The following is a 9,649-nucleotide window of genomic DNA, read 5'->3' as shown; positions in this document are numbered from 1 at the left end:
AGGCTGCCTCACCTCAGTGCTAATGCTAAATCCAAGGATAGGTGTTTAACACTGCCATTAACCACTTCGTTGCTGTCACTTCAACAGGAGCTGATGCGACACTGCTGCTGCTACAAAATGAGCTCATGAAGGAAGTAACGTGGGTCACGTCACCATTGTCATGTTTGGTGGTAGAGATTGAAGAATCACTTCATTTGAGGGCAAAAGTTTCCTATTCCTTCATTCAAGAAGAAAAATGCACCAGAAGAACCAACCCACTGTCTGACCCTTTGTCTTGTATGTATGTGATACCTGCATTTTGTGTCGCTGCATTATTCATGTTTACATTTGATTAACTAAGACCCCTTGGGGTTTAACGCTATTCAGTGAGGCTGCAGATATGTCAGTGTGCCACAGAGTTTCAGGTCAATATGTTAGAATAAATGAGGCCACTTTCCCTTAGAATGAAATTGCTGGCTTTTGTACTGGCTAGTGAATGCTGCATCACTCCATTGCTCTTGCAAAATGAATGAGAAGATAAATGTTGTGGAAGAGCTGCATATTACAATGCAATGTGATGATGTAAGGCAAATGAACAGTGAAATCAAGGAATTTCAGCTCATTTATGCAGAAAAGAACAAACTGTGTCAGAGCCAAGCTCCATCCACATGAGTGTCCGGTCTCCAGCAATGACCAGAGCTCTGCTAAAGGTCCAACAACCCCTGAAATGCTGATGCGATAAGGTCAAGCGATGCAAGGCTGGTGCACCACCACCCAAAATAGGTTTGAAACCTGGAGCACAAGGTTCTCTCTTCCAATGTGCTGTTTATTGTGATAATTGAGGGGAAAAAGGTGATTTAAATGGATTTTCTTGAAACTGTTTTTACCTGGGAGGTGCATGGATGTTACAGGGAAGCCTAAAAGGGACTGGCAGGAGATACCTGGACCCTTATCTGGCACTTCTTGTGACTGTAGAAAAGGGAGAGATTCTGCTCGGATGAACCAGCAGAAGACAACTGCCTGGAGAGCCAGTCCCCACTCCCTGTGGTCTACCAGGCACCTCTGGTTTTGGTACCTACCACTGCAGACATCCCAGCTCTGCATCTGCTCTCCCTTAGAGGGAAAGGTTTTGACTTCACCTCTTTTCCTTTCTGGAAAGAGACAAAATGTCAGGACCAGATCCAAGGTACATTGAAGGAACGAGGCATTGAGTGCTAGATTTGTTGCTTATTTTCCAAATGAGAAGGTGATAAAGCTCTCCTAAAGTTAAAGCTTTTTAGCAAACCCTTAAATTACTTCATTTTCTAAACAAGAAGTTCTTTTTCTCCAGCACACATTCCTTTCTTTGTGTCATGTGCTTGTCTTTGCTGCATCTCTCCCGAGAGCATTTGGTCACTCTATTTCTATAAAGTATTAATACCCCACCAGTGATATTTATGTACCCAGATCTATTTTTTTTTCTACCTTTAGATGTTCAACAGCATGAATATTCTTATTTTTTATTTAAAACTAATTTGGAGTTCTCGCTCTCTAAGGGGTTTCTAATCACCAAAAAGTGCCCGAGGCTAAAACTGATTGACAGGAAAACGTTGTGGCTTCTGAAAAGTAAATTGGCTATTGACAGAGCAGTATACAAAGGAAAATGCTAAATGCTTATTATTTATGAGCTATTAGGGAAAATGTTATTAGCATCTGTTTCCCACATGGGCAAAAACACCTGTCAGACATCAGGCAACTATAAAAGGATGCACAGTTAATAGTTACTTTGTTTAAAAAGTCATTAAAATTGAATGTCAGCTAAAACTTAGGAAAACATTCTTCTTCAAACAACTTTTAATCTCGCTGTTCAAAACCAAACCAAAAGAGAAAGGAAAGACCTTGCCATGTTTTAATTTCTGGGAGCAGAAAGGAAGAAGATGATGATGAGGTGACTTGTGGTACACAACAAACAAGGTATGAAGAATAAAAAAGCAGAGGAAAAAAGGGACAAGTTGGCTGCTCTCCTGAAGCTGTACAACAGAGGGAACGCAGAGCAAGGTCAGGCATTGATGTGGGTTTCCAGTCGCAGGGATGTTTGGGTTTCATTTAAACCTGTAAATAGGGTAGGTTTGTCTGTCTTTGCCGTGATGCTCTTCCAACATGGAGCTAAAGCATAAAGCAGCATTGGCCTGACTCCAGAGCCAGCTTTGGCACTGGAGGCAGACCAAGATGTTGTCCTCTGGCTGGGGGTGGGAGCTATTGGGTGGTCTTCTTGCAGCAATAGCAATTAGCTTAATGAGTTGCACCTAATGGGCAGACTAGTGGTAGACTTTTCTAGGTGGGAGAAACCTCATGAACATCATCATCATCATGCCCCATCCCTGGCAGTGTTGAAGGCCAGGCTGGAGGGGGGTTGGAGCAACCTGGTCTAGTGGAAGGTGCCCCTGCCCATGGCAGGAGGTTGGAATGGACGGGCTTTAAGGTCCCTCCCAAACCAAACCGGTCTGGGATTCTGTGATCATCAGACCTGAATCTCATTCGCCATAAGTCAGGGACAAACTCTGCTCTGCACAGGATGGGTCACATCCAGGTTGGATTTTCTTGTTGCGTTTGCAAATAAAAAGGGAAATTGTGGCCAAGATGTCCCCTAGACACCAGCCAGGCTCCCTTCCCCCTGTCTGCATTGCAGCTGAACAGGGATTTGACTGTATTTTGATGAATTTTTCCAGCTGTTGATGGAATTTTCTGGAGTTGCCAAAAGCTGCATTTAAAAACACCCCGAGCATCCCTCTGCTCTGCAGCAAGAAAGGGGATAAGGCTGAGACAATCCAGGCATTTCATGCTCAGTATATTTAGGTTTAGTCCATCAAGACTGACCCTAAATCAGGATTTATTTTTATTACAATTGTTGAAGAAAGTGAAGACTCATTAAGGGGTTTTCCTACTAAGGAGAATCCAGCCAGCATTAGAATAACTGGAAAACAAGAGGGTTTAATTCTTAGTTTTACAAAAGCCAGAACATCTTCTGCTGTTCTATGTGCCACCAAGATTTATTTACCTGGGGAGCAATTTTCCCTTTAAAAATTCAGATATGATTTTTCAAGCAGCCTTATTCAGGAGGCAAACCTGATCTCTGTGTTTATACGCAGCTGAGCACACCACCAGCATCTTAAAACCAAAGGCTTTTTATGACACACAATGTGATGGCTCTTTCACCTCCAGCTTGGTCGCAACTTTAGCACAGGTTGTGAAACCAAACCCAGAGGGTCTCGTATGGGTGTAACTCCTAAAGGTGAAAATACAAATAAAATGTGCTGTTCTGAGTATCTGAGCAAGTGTAACAGCAAAATGTACACACATAAGCCTTTGTGGTGAGCAGAAACATGGTCCATCTTCCCACAGTTGCACAGAATACCTGCTGTTGCAAAGTAAGTAAATCATTTATGTCTATACAATTTGTGTTCTCACCTGGCTGGGAATTTCATACCTGGAATTTTACTTTGGGAAATAGAAAAAAACTCAGATGATCTTTAAAACAGCCTCTCACCCCAAAGTCACCCCTGGTTTTACTCGCAGTGAATGGGATCGTACCGATGCAGGACACAAGGACAAACTCAGTGTGACACCAGTAAAAATGCCAAAGAAATATAATATAAAATATTGCTTGTCCATTTAAATTATTTAATGTTATTAATTACCATACTTGGACACCCTGAGTGATTCACACGTTTTCCCTCCCCCAACTTCTCCTCCAAAGCTTAACTCTGAAGTTCGACATCCACTTGTTTTCTCCCTTTATTCCCTTAGAGCAGCAGAAGGGATTTGGCAGATGGTACCTCACCATCCCAGTCCACTTTGCTCCAAACCTGATTTCTTCTGCATCTCCTTTTGCACCACAGTCGCCAAGTCCCAGTTTGGTGCATACATCTGTGGCCCAGTTTCCAGCTATATCAATAGGAATACTGGGGGGTCTGGAAGGGATTGGTCCATGCCGAGAGCCAGGGTGTGCGCAGTTAGTGCTGTTGGGTGTGAGGGGCTCACAGATCTCTCTGCAACCTCTGCAATAAGGTTGAAGAGATACCGGAGGAGTTCAGCACTCTGGCGCAATAAAAGGGTCATATTTTAGTGTGGATAATAGTATAAATTATCTTCACTTGGTGAAACTATTGGCTTTTATGAGTAAGTTTTAATACAGTTTCTCCTGTAGCCCATAAATCGAGACAACATCTCATCTGCTTGAGGGAAACAGTGTCCTCATGACACGGTGGACCGAGGGATCAGCCTGTGCTTCCGATGGGGTTGGCCATCCCCTATATACTGGCAAGGTAACAGCAAGGTAAAGGATGCCTCCTCAAGACCTCCTGGAAATGGCCAGGAGGGGAGGCAGAAGGTGTTCTTAGTTCATCATTAAATCAGTTTCTGGGGTTGGTTAACGACACAATGACATTTAGGCAGCACAGGACAAAGTGGTGACTTTCCAACCAGCATCATTACCCAGTAGAGGCAGATGTGCTTCCCAAAGCTGCATTAGCCCGATCCAGACCCCAGGCACCTGCAGAAAGACATGGGGCTGCCGTTTGCCCTTCCCACCTTCTCCCTGAATGCTTCCAGCAGCAGCGACCGCCTCTGCCTTGTCCAATCCTCCAGGCAAGAGCCCTCCTGGGTGGGTACTTCAATATCAGGCTGGAGCCGTTTTTGATGTGCCATTTTCCCTTTGAAATGTAATGTCTCACTCATCTAATCCTCATCACATTTGGGAAGCTTCTCTTCAGGCTTTCAGATCAGGATGTCAGGGGAGTAGAGGTTATTTTTGAAAAGGGCCAGTTTGAAGTTTTTTGTTTTCAAAATGTAAATGCATTTTTGATCAAAATGTAAAGCAACCCTTTTGGTGGTTGTTTCTGGTTGGGCTGGGTTGAGGTTTTATTGGTTTTCAGGGTTTTTTTTTGCTTGAGACTGTAAATAACTCTCAGACACCCTTGGATCTGTTTTCCTAAACTTTCCCTTGATGCTCATTGTATAGTCCCTACATTCCAAACCTCCAAATTGCTTTCTGAGCATATGCGTGGGATCACTCCAGAAAGAGCCGTGCTTACAGCCAACAGAAACCCAACACTGTGCCCACTCCAGTCCCAGGGAGTAAATCCCAATCAGAATGAAATCTGTTGTAATTTATTCCATTTGGCTCATTGAAACAATCGTCTCCAACCCCTGTGCCCATTTCAGGAGTGATGGGTACTTTCTTCCCAAGGAACCACTGGGATGGATGGGAGCTGTGACTGAGCAGCTCCAAAATCCCCCAAGCCCACATTTTGCCTCGGACAGATATGAATGTGGCCACTATGTCAAGCACAGCATGGCGTGGCTTCCAGTAACACCTTGGGTGCAGAGATGTGGTTTGCTTGAACCCAGCTTTACACATTGGTCCTGCAAACACAGCGGCTGCTCCTCGCCCATCCAGGAGCCGGGAGCCACGCTCCAGGCATGGCAGCAGCAGGGATTTAACTTTGAAATGACTTGCATTCAGCCTGTTTTTCCCTACACTAACCTTTCCTCCTCCCAGTCTTGAAAGTTAGAAACATCTTTTGTATTCCAGAGGCCAAAGGGCCAAACTTGCCTTTAATTAAAATGCATATTCTTTAATTAAAAGCCCCATAACACATGAAGGGCATTCATTGAAATACGATGTGTGACATAGTCATTACCCTGCTGTTAATTACTAATTAATGAAGCTATTTCAATTAATAGCTTCCCCACTGTCACTCTGGCTTTGACAGGGCTCCGTGCTGAGAAGCCGTAGTGGAATCACAGGCGATCGTAACTCCTGGAACAGCACCAAAAGGCATCAGCTGAATATTCATGTCGGACTCCGTTAACACTTTTCAATTAAACATAATAAAGTAAAAGCTCCGTCAAAAGTGTATATCAAACATGCGTCAGCCTTTCCCTCTCCCCCTGTTCTCTTCCAGCTTGTCAAAAATCAGTAGAAAGAAGTAGGGGGAGGGAAAAACTAGATCTTTTTCTTTCCTTTTGACAGTTGAGGCTGCAGCATCGTTTATCAAGCAAGTGGTGCTGCAGCATGGGGGGAAGATTTATACTGAGCCCAGGCTGCAGTTGGAGCACACACACTTGCAGGTGGCTCTTCAGTCTCTGAGGGCCAAGCACTGCATCCCTCTCCCATTTTCTCTCCCTTTCCTATGCTAAAATTGCCTGGGGACAGGTCCTCAGGGGTCATCCCAACCTTTTGCAAATAATTGGGAGCTTGGAGCAACGTGTTTAATTTCCATGGTTAAAGGTATCACTTCTCAAGTGCAAGTTGTAATTACAGAGCTGTGTCACCAAAGAGGTTCCTGTTAAAAGCTGGTGTAAGGAACAGTGGGAAAGAAGCTGTTTTGCAGTTGAGTGTAAGTTACATCAATCCTAAAAGGTGCAGAGCTGCAATGTGCTCTCTCGGGCGCCATCTGCTTGAGGTTTTCCATTTGAAACACTCGGAGAACGAAACCAAGTGAAATTCCTGTGGAATATATCCATCCTGAACCCCAAAGGGTTTATTTGGAGAGCTGTTTTTTTCAGGAAGACCTTGGGGAGGGGGAGGAATCTTTTAGAGAGAAAACATTATTTACAGAAATCCAGAAATTGGAAGAAAAGGATGATATTGTTCAACTATCCCTATTGTTTAGGTACGCAGAGGTATAGAGAAGTCTCATATGACTTGTTGTAGAAAGCAAAAAAGATGGTGACCTGGTGTGGGATACTTCTGCTATGGGAACAGGGAAGAAAAATGGAGATTCCTGTGGGAAAAAAGGAGGAAAGCAAGAGGGACCACAAGGAGATGTCTCAATCCACGTCTCAACTTGAAGTTTCTATCTGAAGCCAAGCAAGACAATACTCATTACATTGCCTTTTGGAAATGCATTGCTGAGGCATTAGCTAACAGCACATCATGTGAGGGGACTAATAAATAAATCATGTGTTTTGTGTTTGTTCTTTGTGTCAGGTCATGTTTCTGCATTTCAGCATCTCCTGTTCCAAATGCTGGTAACCATCTCGGGCGAGCGGAACTCCATCCCTCCTAGTATAACCTTTCCACTGCTGCCAGTTTTCTTCCCCATCCTTACTGACAAGTAGATGGTTTTCTTTGACACTTCAGGATTTCCTGCTTCTGTCCTAGACTGAGACTTGAAGCAAAAATCACACCAGCTCTTGAAAACAAGCATTTCAGACTCTCAGGAAACTGTGGCTACAGGACACAGTGCCTTCCTCGGTTTGGAGGGCAGTATAAAAGCAAAGACCCTTTTTGTCTCTGAAGCAGCTGCCAGATGTGCTGATAACAGGGCAGGATGATTTTGCAAGGCATCCTGCAGGTACTAGTCCCCAGCTTGCTTCTAACACTCACTCTGCCTTACGGCAGTGTTGTTGCAAACCTTGGACCACGCAAGGGTAGAGTCAATACCGAGCTTAAAATCCCCAGGGATGGACAGACAGTCCTTCAGAATTATTTCTTTTGCCCCCTGCTGAAATATGGGATGTTTTTATTCCTTTCTTCTTTTTCATTACAGCCGTTCCCAGACCAAGCCCTGCTAAAGCCGAGAGCAAGTAGAGCCCAGCTGATGTGTTGAAGTATGACTGAGGAGCAATCAGTTTTGTCCAGCTGGTTGACATCTAAAGGCTGGTCTCCAAGGTCTCAATTAGGGTTTGGCCTGACTCACCTCCACCTCTCCTGGGAACAGGCTTTGCCTCTTCTGCACAATTATACACAGTGTCCTTCATGTGCAAGATAGACCAGGAGGGAGGCAGCTTGCGCTCTACTTCAGTTGTTAACCTCTGAAGCATAATTCAGAGACACACATTGCTGTAAAGGCTTCACAGATTGCTCTTATAACATAATAGGCCCTTGATCTGCTATGTTTGTGATGGGGTTTGAGCCAAATTGCTTAATTGGACAGGCACCTATTTCATCTAAATGCTGTGCCCTTGTCTCAGACAGCAAGTGATGCTACACAGAGATTTGTACCTGAGTTCCCTGGTGGTGGTGGTGGTGACTTCTGTGTCTGTCTGACATGTGCCTGTTTTATTCCTTATTATTAAGAGAGTAAAGACAGGCAGAACTCACACAAATCGCCCTTCATACATTACATGGAAAATACTGTAGTTACAGAAGATACTGAAGCTTAAACACCAGTACTGTGAACTTCCGCAGGAGTTCCGCAGAACTTTGCCATTACAGATGCTTCTCCTTGCCTGCAAAAGAAAAAGATGTTTTGGGAAATGTTGAGAGAAGTATTGGCTGAGATCAGAGATGCCCTTCCCTGGAAATACTAATCCACCAAACACAGCTGAATCTCCTGGAATAATCCTCTCTAATGCACATTCAGGAAATAAATTCAGTGTTTTATTCTTTAATCCAGAAATCTCCAAGGAGGAGGAGGAGGAGGAGGGGGAGGATGAGGAGGATGAACCGACACTATCACAAAAGGATAAAAATTGGCACTGCATTTAAGGAAAAGAGAGAAAACAGTGTCATTACTGTGATGGCATGTTCTTACCAGTCGAATGGTAAAGATTCACCTACAAACACTGAAGCTTTGACCAATGCCTAAACATGCTGTTTCTTACTCATGATGTAGTTTTTGGCTCTGCATTAAACCTGCCAGAAAAGGCTAGGTGCTAAAGCAAAACCCCTGTTGGTTTCCATGATCTGGGACACTCCTGGAGGCAGATGCCTTATTGGAGCTCTCAGCCTTAGCCCCCTCTCAATCCAAGCAGCGAAACCAACCACTAATACCCCAAATTGCATTACCTTGGTGTTACATTTACAAGCCAGATATTCATGTGTCTATTCGGCATGTGTTTGAAGTGTGACAGCACACACAGATACAACCTACACAGTCAGGTCTCAGCCAGGCTAACTACCGTGGCAAATTCGGCATATAATTGCATGCGTATTAGCATAGCTGGTTTTGAAACAACAGTGAATCTCTTTCAGTTTCCATCCTGAACAGCTTTATGCCATATCCTTTAAACCTGTGGCTAATACATCTTAATGATCCTCTTTCAGGCATGGTTTCTATCCTAAACCCTTTAAAATACAGCTGGTTCCAGGCACATTTATCTTTCAGCTCTCCCATTTTCAACCACAAGCTATTCTCATTTCCATAACCTGCCAGGAAGAGTTTGTCCATTTCAAGTCTCCGTTTCGGCTTCTGGATTTCAGTAATTTTACCCTAACTTGAATCAAAATTACACAATGCACTTCTGAAAATACTGAAGTGATCCGAAGGTGCTGAGAGAGATACTTGGCATTTGGCAGAGCTCAAAGGATGAAGAGCTTCATCCAGAGTTTGGCAACATAAAGACTAAAGCTTTTCACTTCACTCATCACAGAGCCACAAGCCAGGAAAAAATCTGATTTGGAGGTGAATCAAAATTTCCCCATAGTTTTTAATCCTGAAAAATGCTTCGTTTAAGTGAGAAATGGGTTAAATTTGGATTTTGTACTCCCAACTGACTCCAGGCACAAAATTCCCCCTCTGGAAAGGTTTGTCCTGGTCCCTGGGTCCAAACCTTTCTGTCCAGGTGCAGAACAGCTCGTCCCCACCGGCGCTGACTCTCCTAGACGGGCAGTCCAGGGCTGTGCTGACATTTCTCAGGTCACTCACTTCGTTGCAGTGTGTGTCCTACTTAGAGGCTTCTG

The 9,649-nt window shown here is 44.0% G+C and overlaps 1 protein-coding gene across 1 annotated transcript in view; it reads right to left on the bottom strand.

The window, feature by feature from the left end:
* Positions 1–1,066: 1,066 nt before the first annotated feature.
* The window catches only part of SLC17A9 (solute carrier family 17 member 9), a 32,227-nt gene continuing 23,644 nt past the window's right edge, over positions 1,067–9,649 (bottom strand). The window contains exon 14 of the transcript XR_003994031.1: positions 1,067–1,083. The gene's annotated coding sequence lies outside the window, so the exon portion shown is untranslated. The remainder of the gene's footprint in view (positions 1,084–9,649) is intronic.

Source organism: Strigops habroptila, chromosome 13, assembly GCF_004027225.2.
Source record: "Strigops habroptila isolate Jane chromosome 13, bStrHab1.2.pri, whole genome shotgun sequence".
In the NCBI taxonomy this organism is placed as follows: Eukaryota; Metazoa; Chordata; class Aves; order Psittaciformes; family Psittacidae; genus Strigops; species Strigops habroptila.
The sequence above is the reverse complement of the archived record's forward strand: the minus strand, read 5'-3'. Positions and strand labels throughout refer to the sequence as shown.